Source organism: Cynoglossus semilaevis, chromosome 10 (genome assembly GCF_000523025.1).
Source record: "Cynoglossus semilaevis isolate Cse_v1.0 chromosome 10, Cse_v1.0, whole genome shotgun sequence".
NCBI lineage: Eukaryota > Metazoa > Chordata > Actinopteri > Pleuronectiformes > Cynoglossidae > Cynoglossus > Cynoglossus semilaevis.
The window spans coordinates 4,863,180-4,885,609 of NC_024316.1; the positions used below are offsets into that span (position 1 = coordinate 4,863,180).

The 22,430-nt window shown below is 39.2% G+C and overlaps 1 protein-coding gene across 1 annotated transcript in view; it reads left to right on the plus strand.

The window, feature by feature from the left end:
• The first annotated feature begins 377 nt into the window (after positions 1–377).
• Positions 378–22,430, plus strand: part of nsfl1c (NSFL1 (p97) cofactor (p47)) — a 36,979-nt gene continuing 14,926 nt past the window's right edge. Inside the window, exon 1 of the mRNA XM_025059347.1 lies at positions 378–462. The gene's annotated coding sequence lies outside the window, so the exon portion shown is untranslated. The remainder of the gene's footprint in view (positions 463–22,430) is intronic.

Here is a 22,430-nt window from a genome sequence, read left to right on the forward strand (position 1 = left end):
TTAGAAAATACCCCGCGGGCACCTTACGTAGCCCACAGGGGCAACCAGGTGACCCCCAGGCACCATGTTTGTGACCCTGATTTAGACCACAACAGGGGTTAATGCTAGTGCTAGCTTGCACAGCACTATGCTGCATCTGGGGAGTATCACCAACATGGTGCTGTATCCCTTTGTTGTCTGTTTCAACACACCATGTTAAAATAAAAACATACACAAACTTCCTTCCTGGTCCAGGGGTGGAGCCAGAGGCCATCGTTCTCGGGTAAAAGTTGTAAAAGGATGCTGTCAGGTCTGTGTGTGTGTGTCTCTCCTGGGTAATCAGTGTCATCACCCTCACCTGTGTCCTGTGATCACCTGTTCATCAGTCTCACTGGTGTCACCTGCTGCCCTTGGTGAAAACACCTCTCTCCTGCATGCATGATTGTCTCACGGTTACTTGTTCCTGCCTAAGCCAGGTTTTGGGTAAGTGGATGAATTTTCTGTTTGGACTTTGAATGGTTTGACACAGACATTACGTTTTGAAGTGGAAGGGTTGTAAAAGCTGCATGTTTCCCACCATTCAGAAAGTAGTGAAATCCAACGTCGACTTTGAATGTTTCTTTAGTTTGTAAATCCCTGTCACTGATTCCTAAGTCTTTTATTTACTGTGGTGTACAGTAAAGGCATATTTGTGCTTCCTGTTTTTCTGGTTTGGAGTATCATTTTCTGTGCTAGAGATAAACGCTGCACTATGATAGAAGCTGTCTGTTGGTGGATCCCTCCAGTGTCTCTGATGCCTGATAGAGCAGAGACAGTCGTTCGGTGAGAGAGTGATAAGCTGATTGAGGCACCAGGGCAGATGGAATCTTTGTGTCTTTGACTACAGTTGTGTGTGTGTGTGTGTGTGTGTGTGTGTCAGTGTGATGGTCTGGTGTGTGTTTTGGTGTGTTGTCAGTTGAATCTATTGTGTTTCCTGTGGGAAAACATAACTTGTCAGTCTGTGTTGGTTTAACATGATGTTGCAGAGCTATGGCACATTCTCCAACCCTTCTCCCTGCGATCATCAGCGGAGATTAAGCTAAAACAGCAACAGAAGCTAGGCTTCTGCTAACGAGCAATAAGATTAAAAACTCAAACAAAACAAAAAAAGAAGAAGAAAGCTATGACTACAGAAATAGTTAATTCAAAATAAACTTCAGATTTACAGATTGTCGGATGCCATTTTCTTCTCGGATGTTATTGTACCAAACACTGTTGAAGCTCAGCTTCAGGCGACTTCCTAAGAAGCTGGGCCTCACTGGGATTTCCTGACCGACTTCTGTACGATGATTTAAGAGGTGAAACCACTTTTATTGATGGCACATTTGCAAAAAAATGTGTTGAATTCTTGAACAACGCCTACCGATAAAATGCAGCCTGTTTTGGTGATGTTTGGTGGTGTAGCCTTCTATTTGGGTTTGCTGTAAATCATTTATTTATTAATTTTGTTTTAATTTTATACCACTGAGTCCATCAGGTGTGGCTCTATGGACACTCCAGTGGTGGTGGTGTGGTGGTTACGGAAACGTACTTGGGTCCAAAAGGTTTCAGGTTTGAGTCCATCAGCTGAATCCTAGGTGACCCCATGTGGGATCCCGACACCAAGGTTGAAATACACTTTTTATGTATTTATTTCAGTGCTATATGAGCAGCTGTGCTTGGCTTTTGGGCTGTTCATGATGGCATTTCAGCAGCCACCTACAGGTAGAGCAAATGCTGGCTCTTCACCTGGGTAGACTGGCAGTATGGGTGGGGCAACTTGGCCAGAATGAGATCATGTGGTGTTGAGTGTGGAGTCTGTCAGTAAATAATCAGCACAGGTGGAAAAAGTACCAAAAAATGTAGTTAAGTAAAAGTATCTTTACTTTGCCCAACTTCTACTCATGTAAAAGTACCCATCAAAAAAGTAAAAAAGTAAAGAATACCTAATAAAACTACTACTACTTAACAAACGACTCTATTACAGTAAATTGAGTACATATTTTTGTTACTTTTCACATTTGACTATCAGCACCAATATTTAGCTAAAAGTTTTCCGTTCGATAACCTGAGAGAACTGGAATATTCGATGTGAAAAGAATGTACAGCATTCTGCTCTGCAGTTGTTTATCTTATGTGGAAACTCTTGGCCACTTTTGACATTTTCTGTCCACAGAGACGCAGTCAACTTTAAAGATTTGCATCTGTCGAACATTGATAAATATCTTACACACAATACTCACTCTAAAATGTAGGTGTTTTTTTTTACCTATTTATTTTGGGCCCAAACCAACATCAAGTTAACTGACAAAACATGCTGATGAATAAACTCAGCTACAGCACGTACAATCTGGTTTACAAAAAATAAACAACCCAGAAATGCAAAGAATCTGATGTGATGTCATCTGCTGCACATGACACAAACAGAATGACAGGTTCGAGGTTCTGTTTGGTGTTCAGTGTCTTGTTGCTGGGATCCACTCTGTGAAGCGAACAGTTTGTGCTACTTTGGCTGTAAACACAGCCTGCAGTTAGTCAGTGATCTGTCCAAGAGATGCTGAAGTTATTTTTTCCATTTCTCTTCATCAGAGAGTTTGCTGATGTGTGAGTTTTTCTTCTGCGGTTTAGACCCTCTGGCACGGTCGGCCAGAGACAATGTGTTGGAAAAGACCAGTGAATAGTCTGGTGTGAATCCAGTGGAAGCAAATTTTAATCCAGTTTCACTGAGAGCAAACTTAACCCTGTCCTTGGTTCACTGTTCGCTGGTGTGAGGGAGTGGAGACATCTCCGGTTTGTGTTACAGTGAAATCCACAATTTTAAAATCTTTTCACACCAAGTCTGATCCACTAGAAAGAGGGTAGTGGGCCGGAGCAGTACAATGATTAAGTCCGTGTTTTCCCCTTTTGTTTTCATGCAAAGAAATACAAGTATATTAAATAAATCCTAAGTATATGTGAATATTATTATTTGATACATTAATAATAATGAACTATAATTTTACTAAACATTTCAACAACAACAAGTGTTTTTGTATTTTTTTTTATTTCCAAAATTCTTCAAGCGGGCCATATTGAAACACCAAGTGGGCCAGTTTTGGCCCACGGGCCGTATGTTTGACACCCCTGCTTCAGAGGGTTAATGAAAAAACATTATATTGAAGTACTTTATTTATATCACATTTGGGAAATTCACAGTGTAAGTCTTTGCAACCCACATTAGCTGCCACAGGAGGCACTATTGAGTATGTGGTTCCTGAATTCAGGACCTTGTGCATGTAAGGCAGGCGTGATAACCGCCACACTACGGAACCATGGTTCTGTTAAAATATCTTATAATGCTTAGAAATTTCTCAAAGAATACTGTAAAAGAAATACTATAAAAATATTTAAAAACAAGGCAAAAACATGAGTAAAAGTTGCAGTAAAGAAAAGAAAAAACCCATCACGGTATGGTAAAGTCAAAATGTAAATGTAGTGTGTTAATAGCTGTTAGAATGTAACAAATGCAGCAAAATATCCTTTTTTTAAAAAGTAGAAATATCTAGAAATGAAAAGAAGCCTAAAGGCTACAATTATAGAATTTGTTAACAGATAAAAAAACAAATTAAATTACTTTCCAAAACCCTTCCAGACTGAAAAAAGTGAACTCACCAATTGAACCCATCTGTAGAACCAGAGCTTTGGGCTTCGTTATAATAAACGTACTGTAGGGAGTGGTGGAGTTTTTGATGTTTGTTCAACAAACCATCAGACTTGAACCAGCATTCTTTGATAACAAAATGTCCTTAAAATGAACACTTTTTTTAAAATCATGAACAGTTTTTTTTTATAGCCAAAAGAAACTTAGCTTTAAAAGCTATATAGATATACAAAAAAATAATTAATTCTTATAGAGAAATGCTTGAATGAGGGACATGGAGAAACTGAGAGGATAATATTTTATATTTATAAGTGCAGAAAACAAACTCTTCCAGGTCACTTTCTTTCCTAGACTTCACTGTCGGTAGAACGGGTTGTTATTGGAGGAAAATCACTGAATTTTTCCATCTTTGTGCCTTCACCTGACTCACACTTTGAAGCCAGGTAAACACAAATTTTCCTAACGGCGGACGCTCACACAATAATTCACTTATTTTATGCAATGGAGGAAAATCCAGTGGAAACACCGACAGTGTTGTGTTCCGTGGGTTTAGTCAGCAGTTCTGTTCACCTTCTACTCATCACCACGTCTTTATCATTACTTAACATAAACACATGCACGGAAGGATAAAACCAGCCCGTGTCTGAGTCTTATTAATTTTTCCTGGCCCTTCTCTAATGACTCAGACATGTTGTGTAATAACGGACTTTTCTTAGAAAAGGACTTATCTGCACCTAAAAGGTTGGAAACTGACCTGCAGGACTGTGACACAAGAACCGTCCAACAAGAGACGCCAGAAAGGCTGTGTTTGGTTTCCTCTTTCCTCTGCTCTCATAGTTTCCCTTTCACGCAGTAACCGTGTATGTGAGGAGTACTGGAGAAAAGTACTCTCCTTCTTTGGGGCTGCTGTCTTCATCTTACCTCGTCTCCTGCCTCCTTCCATGTCCTCATTTCTATCGTCAACATCTCCTTTGTCCATTTGCCTGTTCTTCAACACTATCTGTTTTTCTTTAAATTTTGTTTATTTTCACTTGCTCTTGAAACTTTTAAGCCAACAAGACAAAAGTGATCCTTTTGTCTGTTGTTTACCATTCTAAACCCTAACCCATCATCCTGTTTTAGCTCTTTAGTGCTTTCACATTCATTCACATTTGTCTTTGGTAGTAACTTTCAAGTTATGTAGCACTACAGGAAATCTACTGTAAGTGTGATCTCTCAAGCTCAACATTTCCTAGAAGCATTTTTTTTACAGTTAGAAAGGATTTCACACATTATTTCTGTGGCCAAAACTAAATCTGCGGCCAGGCGCTCTGCAACAATCAACAGAAACATGGAGTTTACCACTCAGAAACACACACACACAAATTAACCATGTGGTGGATAAGTGTTCCCCTGAAGAGATGAAATGTTTGCCTAACCTCTGGATGAATAAAGAAAACCCCCAGCTCTGAGTGACCAACATCGTAATTTTACTGCAGGAAGTTTTAAAATAAAGACATGGTTGGGTTTTCACTGTGTCAGTGAATATTAGGTACTGCCCCACAGTTAGCACTGACTTCACCTCTGCACTGGGGAACAGCTTCAATTTTACTTGGAAACATGTCTTTGAGGAAAACAAAAGACTTTTTTTGCAACAAAAGTCACATAACATGTAACATAAAAAAATGTAACTATAAGAAGTTCTGATTTAAGTAACTTATGGCATTTTCTTTAACACTCACTCAATAATCTGAAGTTCACAAAGAAAATCAACATGTTTACATTACATCACAAAGTATATAGTTGCTGTTTGATCTAATCTAAGAGTGGTTTTAGCTTCAAATGCTAATTTTCTTTGCGTTAGTCTAGGTTTAACAACTACTCAAAATTGCAGCTGTATATATGTATATATGTATATACTGTATATGTATATACTGTATATGTATATATATACAAAAAAATTACAAACACTAAATGTTTTGTGTTGTTTTGTCAAATGATATTTGATTAAACATTAATATTTCCAAATATACTTGTACTTCTTTGCATGAAAACAAAGGGGAAAAACATGGACGTGTTTTTATTTATAGGTGATTATGTCTTAACTGTGCTGGTCCTGCCCTGACATTTACCTAGGTTGTATGCGGCCCCTGAACCAAAGCTAGTCTGACAGCCCTGATGATGTCCAAAATCCATTCCTTAATTCCAACTCCTCATTTCCCCTCAGATTAAGTAGTTTTAGTAACCAGGATCATACCGGCTCCTAGTTGACACTGTGTTCAGTACAGTCAGGTGTTCCAGTTAGTAATCGTACATTGGTGTGACTGTTTCTGGCAGACGCAAGCGGTGAGTCATGATGTCGAGAGTGCGTGCCCACAAATGCACACACACACTCACACACACACACTTTACTGTACAGGTTCTGTTCCCCTTCAGAAGTACCTCTCTTTCCAAAATCAATCACGAGGCCAGAATAGTTCCTGTTGACCAAACACCTACAGTTCCAGGCTAACAATGTCTTTCTGTTGAGTCAGACAGTGACGCTCTCCTCCTACCTACCTGTCCTCTCTTGTCTCTATTTTAATTACTCTTCATTTAAACGCTCCTCAAATTTCCTCCTTTTTGTAAGAAGGTTATGCAGCTTATCTCTGATTTTCTTGCTCATCTGTTCATTCTATCGCCCCCCGGTGAACACAGCCGTATTTCTTTCTTTTCTTCTCTTCTATAGCTATGACTAGACGTGTGTGTGTGTGTGTGTGCGTGTATACACATGAGGAGAGATTATTTTCTGGCTTAATATCTTCTGGCAGCTTCAGAGTACGTTAAACCTTCTGTTCCCATCTCTCTGCTCTGAGTTATTTCTGTTTGCAGTGGAGGCTGTAGGAGCATGTGGGATGTGGTAATATATATATATATATTTTTTTTTTTTTTCTGCGCAACAGACATAAATATTGTTGTGGGTTGAATTTGATGTCGAGTCGAACAGCAGATGTACATGTTGATGTGGGGACCCTTGAAGGGCACAGCACAAAGATGAGTGCTGTAGTTGATCCGAAACATCAGTGTGGGACAGAGGCAGCTGTTTGTAACTGTGAAAATTACAGCTGGAAAAAAAGGGGCACAAAAAAAGGATTTGTTCTTGTCGTATGTTAAGTGCGGGAAATTTTGATTTTCTGAACTTTATGGGTTAAAAGAACAGGAAAACAGTGCAGTTTTTTGGGGAAGAACAGAGGATTAGAGGAAACGTCTTCATCTGAGTTCCTCTTCCTTCGGTTGTTTCACTTTTACCTCCAAAAGTCTCTTGTTAGCTAATTAAATCCAGTAAAAACACACTATAAAGCAGTTTAAGGTGGGAGAGAAAAAAAAAACATCTACCTAAATTTGTCAGAGGCAGAAAATCTCAGAGGAAGTGCTCACAGCAGCTAACGCTCACTACTTCCCCGCCTGTGTTTCCCTGATCATTTATCATCCAGGCATAAGAGAGGGTTTATTTTTTTATTTTATTAATGTCATCCAGACGTGAGTCTGCAAATTGCTACCTTAACCGCAAATAGAACTGTTACAATCCAGCCAGCTTTTGTAGGTGGGGGGCTGTTAAAGGGGAAACCCGTAGAGGTTTGTCAGCAGCTCCCATTATCTCAGCTGCAAATCGCACATATGTGGGAAGAAGCAGTGAGTAACACTAGGAAACAACTACAGCATGTTAGCACCACTGCAGTTATTGCAGTCCCACTATTTAACAAATAGGCTTTAACTATGTTACAGTCCTCGACCTATAGCGTTTCATGGTTATGTTGCCATCTCCCATAAATTTATTAGGGAAGTGTTGTTCCATCATTCCGACATATGGCATTAAATCCAATGTCAAACGGGAACATGTTAGTGAGTGGAACGGACGAATGTGGCGCTATACACGGAAGATGACTTTGTTTACATTTGCCGGTTGTACGCCGCACATTGGATTGAGCTACATCAGTACTGCTCAGATAGTGGGGCAGGCCCCTCTGGGGCGGGGGCNNGGAGGGGAGGGGTGGAGTGGGGCGTGAAAATGTTTCTGTCCCCAAGAGGGGAGTGGCAGAAAAAAATTGAGAACCACTGAACTACATTCGCTTTCTTTCATCTGTGTTGTTTTTCGGGAACTTTTTCCCTTCATTATGGCTCCCAGGTGTAAGTCAGACACTTCCGACCTATTTATGTCCTAGACCAGGGGTCACCAACCTTTCTGAAACTGAGAGCTACTTCAAGGACACTTAGTAATACGAAGAGCTACTTGTTTGATACAGACTTCCTGAACAATGTTATAATAATGAGTTCTGGGACAACCGTTGTCATTGCACTCATTTGAATATCATTTTAGGTCTAACTGATTCAAAAAGCTCAGTAACAGTACATTTTTTGACCCTCTTGTTGACTAGTTTGATTTTAAGAACATAGCCTGCGGGTGCACGGGGGCTACCAGGTGACCCCTGTCCTATTCATTTTGGAGATTTCGGTTCCAGTTAGTGACACACCTCAAGGCTCTCCACTCTGTAATCAGTCCCTACTTCACTGAGTCTTACTGACTCCTCAGCAGAGTTATTTTGTGCCTCCTCACGTGTTAGTTTGCAGCAGCAGTCGTTATGACGATTGGTCACGGAGGCCCTCGTGTGCATAGAGAATGCACGCTTGTGTGTGAGATGAGTGTGTGTGTGTGTGTTAACCAGTTGTCTCTCTGCTAGACTGAACCGTTGGACTACAGCTGGCACTCGGGGCTACAGTAATGCTGTCATGAGCAGCTGTCGTTCAAACAGTGGGAAAGTATTTAATTCAGAGCAGATTACGAGGCAGGTGGTTTGAGCCAATTATACGAGAGAGAAGAAAACTGCCAAATCTGACTTTTACTGAATAACAAGTAAGTCAGAGGCCAAACAGACAACCGATGTGGCCCCATTGTCCTCAATGGCCAACGTTTTCCAGGACATTCTGCTCAGCTCTGCTTTAAGATTGCACCCCAGGCCAGTCAACCCGTCATATGTGTTGTCTCTAATATAAATTCTATTAATGAGCAGCTGCTATTTGTAAGTTGAGCTAATCATGTGCTTGGGCCTGTGTTGGACATGTGTTGTGTCAAGAATATGAGCTGCAGCTTGTCTATCTGACTGCATTGTGTTACTATTATTATTATTTAAGTTTTAAAATTAAGATTTAAGTATTTAAATTAACTTTTTGACTCCCGGGCCACATTGGGTCCTAAAATTTGGGTGTGATAGAAATCAATAACATCATTTAGACAAGTTCAGCGGGCCGGATTAAAGAGCAGAACGGGCCGCATCCAGACCCCGGGCCGTAGTTTGCCTATGCCTGAATATCATATTCATATATTATATATGTTGTATATTCATATTCATATAGCAGAGGATGTTCCTCTATGAAGATGAGTGTGTGTGTGTGTGTGTGTGTGTGTGTGTGTGTGTGTGTGTTACTGTTAATGGTAACAGTAGAACGTGTGTTTTATCCTGATGAAATATTAACATTAGGCCTTTTTTCCTGCATGGAGGCAGTGAAGCTCAAACAGTGTTGATGTTGGCTTCACTTCCCACAGGAGAGCTCAGAGCCAGGATGCTTTTTACAGTTTAAGTTAAATTAGACCATGGCGGTTCCCTGCTGTGAAACAAAAGTGACTCCAGAAAACCTCCAGAGGACAGAAGCACCAACAGAATTGACCAGAATCTCTGATGAATTTAACCCAAATCTTTTCCTCTGACTTCAAACAGCGCAGAGGCTGAAACTCTCTGACACAGTCAATGTAAATAATGCACGCTGTGGCTTTACCCACAAATATTTATTGCTGGTTTTTAGGTCATTTTTCTTCTTTTTTCTCTCCAACCCCCTCTGACTTTCATCGACGAGAAGATTCAGAGTGTTAGAACTCAGTCAACTCACCAAGTTAACGTCCGTGAAACTGGCTTCGTGAAGCTGCTCTGCTTATTATCAGCTGCACAATGAGCTGCACCGTCACTTCTCAGTCGCCTTTGTTTCTGTAGTATCGACGTGCACGCGAATACACACACTCACTGGCCTATTTTTTTTTCTTGCACGCCTTCATCGTGCCTCATCTCAGATGCACGTGCATATCTAATGATGTGGATAGAAACAACAGTCCCGTGGTGTTACGGCTTCTGTAGCATGTGACGCACAGAGATGATGATAATAAATGTTATTGTGGCCGAAACACTGTTTGACCTGGAGCATGGTTCACATTCTCACCGTGTGTCGTAGTGACTCTGTCGAATAAAATCCACAAACTAGGTTACTCACATGTTCCGCTGATATCCTTAATGTGAGTGTGTATATCAAAAATAACTGAATATAAAATCATTCTCAATGCTTTTAAAAGAAAAACAAAGTCATTTTTTTAACCCTGTGAAACCTTTAAAATTTTTGGAACTGAGATGTTTATGATTATTACAAATTTTCCACATAGTTTTGTTCATGAGATATCTTGTTTAGGAGATATATTTTGAAAGCGTTGAACACTTTGTGGCAGTTTTTCTCCCAGAATTTTGTGTAGAAAATATGTAACGAATGGATTTATAGCAGTGTTTCCCAAACTTTTTTTGTGGGGTCCAAAATGTAAAAGGTCGCAACCCAGTTTTTGGGAAACAATGATTTATAGGGTTAACTTCATTTTAGCTTTAAACATATCATAGCTATTTAACGCCCAATTTACTCACACTGATTAGGTTCAGAATGTTCACAGATAACTTGGTGTCATTTTAGGTTACAGTTCTCACACCATACTGAAGGGGGAGATAACAAATAGAGTGGTCAAAATGTGACAAAAACAGAAAAGAAAAAACCTTTTTTTGATTTCCTACTGGAGCGGAGGATTAATATTTCACTATTGTCGTACAGGGGGATTTGTGTGTGTCCGTGTGTAGGCGAGGCTTAACATTGTCTTTGTGTGTTGGCAGATTCATCAGAGTTACATCTGCTGCACTAAAGCATGACATGCACAGAGGATGAAATTCCAAATCATTTGAAGAAAAAAAAAGAAACAGTTACAAAGTGTGTATGAAAACCAATATGGTTAGTTAAATAGTGCACATTGCTTTTTTTTCTACACACTTGCTAGTTGGTAATTGAGTGATTTCTGTTCCTGCCGCTGCCTAATGGGCTCGTCATGCTGCGCCGCTCGACGCATCTTCAAAAGCAACCATCTCTCTGTGGCCCGTGAGCGAGAGCTGCAAACTAGGTCGCCGCAGCCTGAGCCAGGGAATTTAGCGAGGCAGGAAAGAAAAGTTTCTGAGCCGTGAGTGTACAGTGAGTTAAAATAGTGCATTATTCAAATGAAATGACTCATGGCTGCTGGCTGGTTTGATGTGCAGTCTGGGGAGAGGTTTCTAAATATGTTTAGAAAGAGGGTTTGTTTGCGCAAGAGGCAGTTTTTCAGGCGAGTTGTGTTAAAGTGAGGCAGAGGTGATGGAAAGAGCACAGTTAATGGAGGAAAGGATGGTTTTACCTTGGACTTAAATGTCAGGAGACTTTGGTTAAATATGATTAATTAACAAACGCATTTCTCTGAGGACAATTAGACCCAGATACCTTTAGTTCACATATGTCAAACTCTAGGCCCGGGGCCCAAATGCGGCCCGCTAAGCTGTTTTGTGTGGCCCGCTGGAGCTTAAAAAGCATTTGTTAAAGTCCATGCACCAGAGTTTCTTAACCTGAGTATCTAACAATATTTGTATATTATTGTTGAATCAATAATAATCAGTTATATTACATTTTTTAAAAATAAAACATCTTTTCGATTCTATTCTGTTTGCATCAGAGTCTGAATGACCTATTATTTAAAAATATTGCCAGATTATCCTATAAAATAAAGTAAATGGATATGTTGGATTTTCTTGATTTTTCTTTGAATGAAGTAAATTAGTAAAGATTAAGTAAATTTTTTTCACTGTGTCCCACTGCGACCCAGTACCAAATGACCTATGAACTGGTACTGGTCCGCGGACCAGGGGTTGGGGACCCCTGATCTATACAGTCTTCTAGTTGATCAGTTCTGGCTATGGTTGTCATCTATAGTTTAAGAAACAATAAGAAAAATCCACATTAAATTCAACACTCTCTTCAAAGTACCACAGTTCCACTCAATCTTCCTGTTTGTACAGATATCAGTGAGTGTAAGACAGTTTCTATCAGTCTGTGTGTTTCACTAGTCTGTGTAACACTAATGGTTTTCTTCATCTTGCAAATGAACATTATGGGATGGATCCCAAAGGCCATTGATTCAGCAGTAGTTTCCCATTCAGGCTCAGTCATGAAATATGAATTTGATTTGCCTATAAAGAATCTGTAAGCAGTTCAGCTAGAAGCATCTGTGTGTGTGTGTGTGTGTACGCATGTGTGTAGTGACACATGCATGGGTGGGTACGTGCATGAATGCATGGGTATATGAATTATAGAAGTGGATTTTTGAGATCAGGCCAACAGTGAGAAACTACAGCTGCTGCTGCTTTTCACTGTTGGTGGTGATAAATATAGTCTGAGTTAGACTGAGTTAGACATTGTTGTTGTTTTTTTTATCTAAATGTCAAGATCTTAACTGTCACTCTGACTTCCCTTGGATTTGGCTCTGTATGTTGTAGAAATCAGGATTCTCCCAAAAACTTTTCCCTAATTTAATTTTGCATTTTTACATCGTGACAAAATGCTACATGCACACTACTATGTGGTGCTGGGGCAGTGGAGCACAGAAGGCGTTTAGACCTGGATTTGAATTCACTGTGTTAAAATTCAATAGGATGTAAGGTTTAAAGGCCTGAAATCAACAGTAGTGAAATTTGAGCATGTGGAGTGAGCAATAGTCAGGATTTATCACAAGAGGGGAAAAAAAGCTGACATTGTGTCTATGTCTACCAATCACATGATGATCTCATTGGCCAATTACTTTTGTGGATGACTTTTGGGTGACTGAGCAACCACCCCTACGTCTGAGGACAACAGAATTAGTTGCATCAAAAACATTTTCAAAATTCAGATTTATACAAATGTCATTAGATCTTGGTGTGTTTAAGACTCCAACAAATAAATGTTATTGGGAAAAATGGGACAAAAATGTATAGGGGCAATCTATAAAGTGACATAATTGCTTTAGGAGTGCAGAGAGTGTGATACATCGTAGTAATACCTTGACAAAAACATTTTATTTGTCCAAAAAACACCCTTGATCTGTGACACTGTCAATGGTTTTTTGAATAGGTTTCTGTCTTTTTTGTTTGTTTGTTTGTTTTATTTATTCATTATTATTATCATCTGCATGTCAAATTAAACTTTTGTTCTGGATGAAAGATCATGTACAATCCATGTGTTGTTTTTGTTTGTTCTGTCATGTTGTTTAGTTCAAGTCGTGTTTGTAGACCCCCCTCCGTCCTCTCACTCTCTGCCTCCTGGGAATATTTCATCAAATTCCAGATCAAAACAAGAGCTGATTGGTTTAGATTCTGGCTCATTAACCACGTAAATGCATGTGGTTTTGATGTGGGACATACTGCTGAGGGGACCAGTGTGGACCACATTAGTGTGGTCTCCCACCCCCACATAGACTACAGGCATAGAAATCAGCAGAAAAGATTTCTGAAACAGGGAAGCTACCAGACCTTATAGCAGATGTTACACTATAGAGTAGCTGTTTAGCTCGGGTTCGGAACATGAACAGACTAAAACTCGGTGGTTGTTGCGTCTGTGTCCCTGCTTCAGATCAGATTCCTCTACTGCAGGCCTTAGAATGTGAGGGTTCTGGACTAAGATCTTAGATGTTGTTGTGTTTGGAAACTGTCGGACCCGCTCTCCCAGTTTGTGGGTCACTTTCCTCCCAGTGGTCCATTTACCACCAGTACAGTTTTACCACTTTTTGGGCTTAGTGTGATCTTTCTTTCTATTTTTCCCATTCCCACTCTTTTATATATTATAGACTGGAAATTACGGTAGTATATGTGAGCTTTTCTTTTTTTCGTCAGTCTCTAATGTTTACACACAGACTTCAAGGCTTATATATAAAGTCTATTCTGTGTTCATTGGCAGACCATAATAACAGAGCCTTAGCATGACAAGAAAATCAAGGTATGCACAGGAGTATGTAGACAAGATGTACATAAAAGTGTAGACTAAATAATCGACAGTCTAAAAACAGTAAGAACACATGATATAGGTTTGTGACCTGCAATACTTAAAAGACGATGAAAATGACATTATCCTTATCGCAGCAAGGTCAGTGCAGCTAGCGTGCTACGTTTAGCCTCAGAAAATTGATCATTATTTACAAACTTACTTACTTACAAACATAATACGAGATAAAATGAAAATGTAAATAATTTGTCTGAACATCCGAACAAAGAAAGGTTGATTAATCGAGGTGAAAAAAGTGAAACAGGAGTCGCCACAGTGCAGTGTTAATGCTGCCTGTGGCTGAGAAAAAGACAGAAAACGTACACCATTCTGCATGTAGGAAAAACCAAATTGCTCTTTTATTACAGAAAATGGAAACATGAGTGCTCCATGGCAAAAAACAAACAAAGAAACCAGCCGGTTTTTCGTAAATGGAAAATGGAAATTCTTGAACAATGCGCGGGGAAAAAAAACCATGCAGAGAATCTGTGAGTTCATGCGTAACGTGAGGAACAAGGCAACAGGAGGAGGGTGAGGCAGAAGAGCAGGAGGAAGAGGAGAGGTAGGATTTGGAGAATGATGTGCGTGGGTTTGGTTTAAGTTCGTCACATGTGAATAGTGAAAGAATCAGGACAGGTAAGCGTGGAGATGAAACCCTGGGAGGGAGCTAAAATAAAACTGGTCGGAAAATGTTTATCTTTTTTGTCGTAGCCGTCATCTGCAAAACTGACTGCTCTCAATTAAATCAATGTTATTTCTCTGTAAAGGAGAAGAAACGAATTAAAAGCGTGTGTGCTTCTAACGAGGTTTGAAGTAATGTATGGCATTAGAAGTAGAACATTTGTTGTACATGATTCAACTGTGATCCTAGAAGGGTTTGTTAGGACTTCAGATTTATTTGACTTTTTTCCTGGCATTGACGTCTCTTGTACAGACGGTACTGTAACTTAGAGTATCTTCCGATACAATATTAATCCGATGCCTTTTTTTCTCCTCCATCGTGTCGTAGGCTGCCATTGCTGTCGTGATAGTGTCCCTGTTTACAGGATGTCGCGCAAAGTCAAGTTGAGCATTTGGACTCAGGTATCAGATCTGATGGGCTATAGTTGTTTTTTTTTTCAATGTTTGATCCTGAAATTTGACCAACATCGGACCGATACTGATCCTTTCGATCCTATCAAATCAAGCCATCCCTAGTCTCTTCCAATCCCCTTGGATATGTCTGCTCATATGCAACGTTGCTGACATGATTTACCACGCGTTTTCCTCTAAAAGGGATCATGTTTTATAACAGTCTTCATTATGAACAACTCTACAAGTCCTACACCAACTGATAAAGGAAGGAAGTAGCTTTATTTTCTCATAGGCCAAAAATGTTTGATCAATTTACGCTGCAGGAAATGCCATAACTGGACCGCTTCTGTTTTTTTAAACACTGATTTCAGCTGACGTGGCAATGCTGTGGCCAGCCTGTGGCCTAGATTGGGCAAAAGGAACAAACTGCCCAAGTGACATTATTCCACGCCATATGTGGGCCAAATCGAGGTGTCATATGTGTTGAATCTGGGCCATCAATGCTGGGCCATCTGGAATGAGTGCTTCAGTGAGACACAACATTTACTCTAAAAATGCTAAAATAGTTCTGTATGCGATGTGAATGTATTTTGGTTCAGGGAAGTGTAGTAAAACACCAAAATGAAAAAAAAAATGGAATTTGAATGATCACATATGTGATTGTAGTTAACTTGAAAAGATTACAGTTATTTATCTTTTTTATTAGATTACTTCTTACTAGTGAATTTTTATAATTAGCTGATGTCTTTTTTTCATTTTTTCATTTTTTTTACATTTGGTTTGTAAAATCTTCCATTGTTTGTTTAATTAAATTGCTATTGTATTTTGAAAACACCATTGTTGGTCATTATATTGATTTTCTATGTCAGCCTCTGGGCTTTTTTTTTGTAACTGGGACATTGTTTAAAACAGAAAATTGACACTGATCAGGGTTTTTCAGTAGGTATAGATTAGACAGCTTCCACGTTGTGAACATGAACTTTCTATGACTTAGGTTTCGAGAGGAAACAATGTCTTGAAAGCCTTCTTTCTTTATCCTCTGGGTAGAAACTGAAAATTGAAGGTTTTTTTTTTTGGTTTGGTAGACTTAGACTCAGACTAGACTAAATTTAAAACTGGACCCAAGGTAGGGGGTAGATGTAGTCTTTGAAAACACTTGCAAGAGGCAGAGATTGGGTAATGGTACCAGAAAGACAGAGTTGCTTCAGTAGCGAACAAGAGGTGAAAACACTTTTTGACTAAATTTTAACAAAACAAGAGAAAGACGACCTAACTACACCAACATGGTTTGACAATGGGTTAATGAGTTGAAATGCGAGATCTATGCAATGAGTCATGTTTTTAACTTGGACGCTTTAACATCAATGTAAAAACAGTTGATCTAAATGTTGCTTTTCAATCACCACGTAGCACAGATATTTTACCTTCACCTCTACACTTTTCTTTGTATGGTTATATTATGAGGACATCCATCCATCCATCTATCTATCTATCTATCTATTCTTCCATCCTTCCATCCAACCATAATAACAAAATCATACGAAATAAATAAATAACATACATACATTATAAACCCCTGCAAACAAGATTTAGGAAACCCTTCTTCAATTCACCTTTGGATAAAAGAAAGGCAAAGCTGAAGAGTAAAATGGTGAAATGATGATGAAGGGCCAGCCTGGGGACAAAGGTGCAGGTTTGTGTTCAGCACGTGCAGTAAATTGGAGGGGCAGGAGGCGGAGGTGGTGGAGTACGGTCAAATCCCGTTTCAGCTCACACTGTCCTGATGACCTACAATTTCCCTCATTACCGGGAGAGAAACTGGGGTAGTCGGAGGTTAGAGGGTGACAGCAGCAATGATTTCATTAAACTCTCTCATTACTGAACGCTGGGTGTGAGCGAGTGAATGAGAGGAGGGGGGAGAAAACGGTGGCAGCGAGGGTGGGGCGGTGGGCAGGGTTAAAGAGGGAGAGAGGGGTGGATGGCTCAGACTGACAGTAAAAGAACGCGTGGTTTCCGTGTTGATGAGAGCAGATTATGATAAAGGATTGTTGACTCCAGACCTACAGCTGCCTGGCTGCTCATCTGTCTGTTTCCCACACAGACCACTGGACACCAGATCAATCCTCTTACACGTGACACGACCTGTGGGCTGTTAATCCTGACCTCTGGTGCTGAGGTCAGACTATGTGATCTTTTCGTCTGTAAAAACGGCAACATTTTTCAGAGAAAAAACCCCCACTTCACTCAGTTAACAGCGTGACCAAAACATAGAATCATCGCCTACCACTAATGGAGTCAATGCCCCTGCTGTCAACGAGCGAGTGGCCGGTCGATCAATGGGCCACAAATGAGCATTCACACTTATATTCACGCCAATGGTCAATTTAGAGTGTCCAATCAACTGCGGGAATCGAACCAGAAATCTACTTGCTATAAAGACATCATTCTAATATTCTAAAAATAAGAACTGACTGTAAAACAATAAACATTACAAATATAGAATTGAGGTTATCTCTGGGGGGTTCTTAGGTCCTCTATCAAGAGTCTCCATAGTCCAGAACCGGATCCAGATACAAAACACGTCATTCTTTAAAACCCATCAATTGACTAATACTCGCATTTCCACACAGCGAAACTCCGACTCTGTGACTCATTAGTTAATCATTTCCTAACATTTTACTCTGGTGCATATTTCCAGAACAACCCTTGTCTAAGGTTAGAAGATTATTTTTTTTAAAAAACAACCTTGAAAAGATCAATATGTGAGGCTTGATTCACATTGGATTGTGTTCAACCGTCAGCACTTCCAGGAAATATTTTTGCCTGCCTGAAATTGTCCACATTAGGCTGAAATCACCCCAGGGTTCAAATAGATTTAGGAGATGACAATAGTTTGGCTGTGAGGTGCTGACAAATTTAGGAAGTGTTTGAAGTGCAGGAATCAGTAGATCTGAGTCCTTTCTGAGATGACGATTCATTCTGATCTTCATTTTACAAAACCTCAACCTGGATCTGTTGCTTTCAAGTAATAAATAATAAATAGTAATAAATCCTTTGGTCGAAGTCCGTGTCATTTCTGTTGCTATCTAACACTTTTAACAAAGGTCAAACCCATATTATTATTAGTAGTAGTAGTAGTTGTACTATCAGTAGTAGTAGCCTTAGTTGTAACAGTACTAGTATTCCTAGTATTATTTGCATATTTTCTCCACATAAATGAAATAAAAAGGTGAAACCTCTTTGTGTTGTGTCAAACCTGATTGACTTCACTTTGCTTTATGAACTGCTTCTGTTGTGCTTTATTAATGTTCCTCTAAATTGGATCATTAATAATAAAGGTGAAATTACATTCAAATATTAAAGACCTCACACTAGGGATTGAAACCCTCGAAGTCCACCTTAAATGTTTATGCACATTTATACTTAATTACGCTGTAGTTTATTTAAACATTAATATTACATTAATAAAGAGTTGATAAAGAGGTAGTTTTCAACTGTATGGTTTCATTCATGGTATATACAGTTTTGGTTTTTAATACACAAAAAAACTGATATTCTCATTGGACTAACAAGAAAAAAAAACACCAACCTCTCTCTTCACCCCACGGGCTCTGCCCCCCCACTTTGTGAACCACTGGGTTAGACTTGACATTGTGGACGACATTCTCATCATGCTCTTGTTTCATCTGAGGCAGATTCTCTCAGTGAGGCTAAGGCTGCTGTTCACGTAGCACAGTGTAACCTGAAACAGAACAGAGACCTAGTGTGGAATTTCACTGAGGAGAGAGTGTGTGTACGTGTGTGTGTGCGTCTGCAGGTGTATGTGTGTTCTGCGACTTTCCGTGTGTGTGTAAAGACAGGGGTTTGATGGAGACGTGTTAGCGTTGTTTTGTTGTTCCTCTCCTGGCGACTGATGCAGACAGAGTTAATATGGCACAGCGTTGGTTTCTGTTGCCGCCCAGCTTCTAATATCTGCTGCTGTTGTTGTTATTAGTCCACTGTGTCACATTGTCACCTGCTGCTCACTGCACGGCCTCGTCCTCTCTGCTTCCTCTGTCCTCCTCTTCCTACGTCAGTAAGGCCAGGTACTAGTTCTGATCCAGGAACTTAAGGAGCACTTAAGGAATGCACTCAGACTTCATGTAAAATTAAGCACTTAGCTTCCCATCAGAAGTGATTAGATTCCACCTCAGCCATTGTCTATTTATATTATATATATTTTTTAATTTTCATATCCAAAAGAAGCACTGACCTGTTGTTATCGTTGTTTTACCTATGTTTTGACAAACTTTTTTTCTATTTTGCTGTTAACTTCCATATATCTTCTTCTGCCAAACCTGCAGCATGTTGCTATGCTAACGGCTAATGTGTAGTTATCTTTTTTCCTTGTTTACCTGCATTGGGCTATTATGTGTACCAGCTGAACTATAGCTGAACTAACTATACATTAGCTAACACCAGCTAGCTATATCTAAACATGTTTACCACACATTAAAATGTTTAAGGTTGGAAAGAACCTTAGAAGAAGACTGTGAGTCAGTACATTTGGTTTCTAGATTCAATTATTTTGATACAAACATGGTTTGATTTTTTTTTTTTATATATATAGCCCTGAGCTCCAAGGTTGTGGTCAGTGTAAGTACTGCTCACTGTGAGCCAGAGACAAACTTTCTACATTCTACAATATTATGTATATAGGTTTTAGAAGTTTTTTATTTTTAAATCACCACATTCTTCTGCTGTACTTATATTTACAGTTTGTATCAAAACAATAAGCCAAGAAGGGAAGCATGAGTCTAGTTGTTTTTGACTTAACCGATTAACATCAGACTGAATCTTTTTTACTTACTAATCCAAAAAGTAATGGTGTTATAATTGCACATTTTCTTTAGGATTTCTGATGTCTTTCTGCCGGGGCTAAGTGGAGATAACTCCGCAGAGCTGAGTATTTCTGTAACATCCTTGGGTTCTGACATCTTTATCTCTGTAGGCCGATGATTTATGTCTTGTTTTGTCTATTTTCAAGGTTCATGTATCAGGTTCATTCTCTGCAAAAGTCATACCGTAGGAAAATAAAAGCAACTGTTGTTGTGAAGTGAAGCCCAGTGCTCTATGGTAGAGGACACTTGCTGATGTTTGTATTTAGTTTTTGCTTGTGCAAAGGCCAACAGCTGCAGCTCTTGTGTAAACAGTGTTTGAAAACAATTTGAACTTCCCTGTTTTTTTTTCCAGAAACACGTAAAGATACTTCCCTGTTCTTCCCTCACTTCTTCTTTTCAACAGTCAGCCTGTCTGTACAGTCAGCACTGATGTCACACTGACAGTTGCTCTTTGTGTTGAATGTTAGAGTGTGTTAAAGGTGGCGAGCAGCATCGCTGACACGGCTGTGATGCACTGGAATGCTGGTTGAGGCCCTTAAATTAAAGATTAATGGTGTGCATGGTTGAGCTCCTGGATCTGTCCGCTGAATATTTAATAAACAGTCGGACCTCTCTTTACATTGGCACCACTGCACTACCCCGGGGGTATTTGGGAGAGGAAGTCTCTCTCCTCTACTTCCTGTCTGATAAGAGATGTGTGGGAGAAAAGAGAGGAAACCACTCCTGCCTTGGTTGTTCGCTAAATTACAAAATCTAAAACAAACTCACAAGGTACCAGGATTTGAAGATGACGTCTTTTCTGATACAGAACTTCTTTGGAAAAATCTATATTTTCATGGACAGTAAACAATTCAAATACATTTGTTTAGATGATTGTTTTGGGTAATGTTTTATTTTTCCCGATAGCCATACGACCATTGTGTTGTTATATATTCTAGCCTTTTCCCGAAACTTTTATATATAGTCACTAATTTTTTGCTATTTTTGGCCTAAAATGTTTTTAGCCTTTGGTCAGTTTTAGCGAACTGTAAATATTAGGCTGTTTTAGACAGATTTTCTGTTACCTTATGACCAAGTTGGACTATTTTGGTGAATATTAAACTAATTTTACATACAGTTTACAACAGTCACTTTGCTAATGTCTTAGTTTTTTCGGTTTCATATAAAAATTCTGAGCCAAATGTTTATTTATCTTAGAGATTTTCTTTATTCTTATATATAGCCAACATTTAACCTATTTTTTTGTAAATTCTCATTTTGTATTTCTGACTTCCTTTCTGACATATTTTGAGACTCGCTTCTAAAAAAGCAGCAAATACAGTACATCACTCTGATATGTGTTAAGTTAAAAACAAAAACTGAACAAACTAAATAAAAGGCAGAAAACTAGTCTAATTGTTCCTTAACTGTTTAAAATAAAATGCTTAAGCACGCTGATTTCTTTTTGAAGAAATGTTTAATTATTCATATTGCATATTAAACAAAGCATTTGTTACGCACTAAATGGCAGTACACTGTATAAAACTCCACATAGTACTTCACTGGACATACTGTTTGAGTGAGGTATTTTTACAGAACTAAATCTCACCTCCTCAATAACAGTTTGGAAACCCTGACCTGTTCCTTGAATAGATAATTAGCTGTGCAAACGTGTATGTGAGCACAAGAGTTAAAAAATATATTCATATATAGTCAAGCTAAATGATAAGGATTAAGCTAGTGCTCATGAAGGAAAACATTCACAGATATCGCTGTAACTACACCCACAAGATCCAAGGACCTGTTTGGTCTTTGTGAGAATCAATAAGAAGGAGAATGAGACAAGAGATGTGTGTGTGTGTGTGTGTGTGTGTGTGTGTGGCAGAGACAACGATAAGGTTTGGCTGCCTTGTGTTTATGTGTGTGAAAGGGGAACGGGGAGAGAGACGATGGAGGGCCTCCAGGGACAGAGAATCTGGACCCAGCCTCTAAAGATCCCTTTTATGTGTAATTAGGTCTGTGCCAGTGTCTAGCTGTTATCTCCACTCACAGACCTGGGTATCTCTCTCTCTCTCTCTCTCTCTTTCTCTCTCTCTCTCTCTCTCTCTCTCTCTCTCTCTGATTCTGTGACAGACACCGAGTGTCTGGAACTTTGGATCAGTTTCCTCTGTTATTGTCTGAGATGTTATGAATATAGGGATGAAAGGCTGAAATAATGCTGTTTCACTGTAGATTTGACCTGATTGGTTATGACGTTTTCCCATTATTTGAATTTATTGTTCGGGGATCGTCTTTACCTCAAGGCTGAGACGATCAAATTGTCAGCCCCCACTCAGCATTTAAATGCAAAGAAAATATTCCTACGTATGTTCAGAAGGTTGTCAAGAAATTTTTGAACATAAAATAGCTTTAGCTTAAGGTTAGCTCCTTAAGCTAAAGGTTAGCCAAAATAATATAAACTAATGATTTCACTCTTGGAAGACTTTCACAATTGTTCGAGCTTGTCATTGAAATATAGCCATATAATAATATAATTATATCCAAAAAATATGCTAAAAAAAACTTAGCCAATAACAACTTAGCAAACATATACATGAAAACCACTCTATAAATTCTTACAGGTCAACCCAAAGGGCAAAAAGAGTGCAAAGGTCAACACAATTCCACCTGGTTTCCTGATGTCACCATGGTCTGCTTGTGTTAGCGCTGATGTGATGATGTCATTCATG